Source organism: Lupinus angustifolius, chromosome LG19 (assembly GCF_001865875.1).
Source record: "Lupinus angustifolius cultivar Tanjil chromosome LG19, LupAngTanjil_v1.0, whole genome shotgun sequence".
NCBI lineage: Eukaryota > Viridiplantae > Streptophyta > Magnoliopsida > Fabales > Fabaceae > Lupinus > Lupinus angustifolius.
The window spans coordinates 2,199,045-2,199,293 of NC_032027.1; positions in this window are offsets into that span (position 1 = coordinate 2,199,045).

The following is a 249-nucleotide window of genomic DNA, read 5'->3' on the forward strand; positions in this document are numbered from 1 at the left end:
AACATAAACTAAATATTAACAAATTCTTTAGGAGACAAGATCATTTTGAATGATGAAAATATTTCTCAACTTGTTATGAATTTGAACTACTTAGACAAATTCTTTTATTTTACTTTGATTAACTCCAAACACCAAGGTCTAAAATCCTCCTTTTAGTGTATGTCCTGAAATGGTGCAATGATGATCACTTATATTTATTACTAAACAATATTACGTCCACAAAGAGATTAGGTTGTCATGCCCTAATCT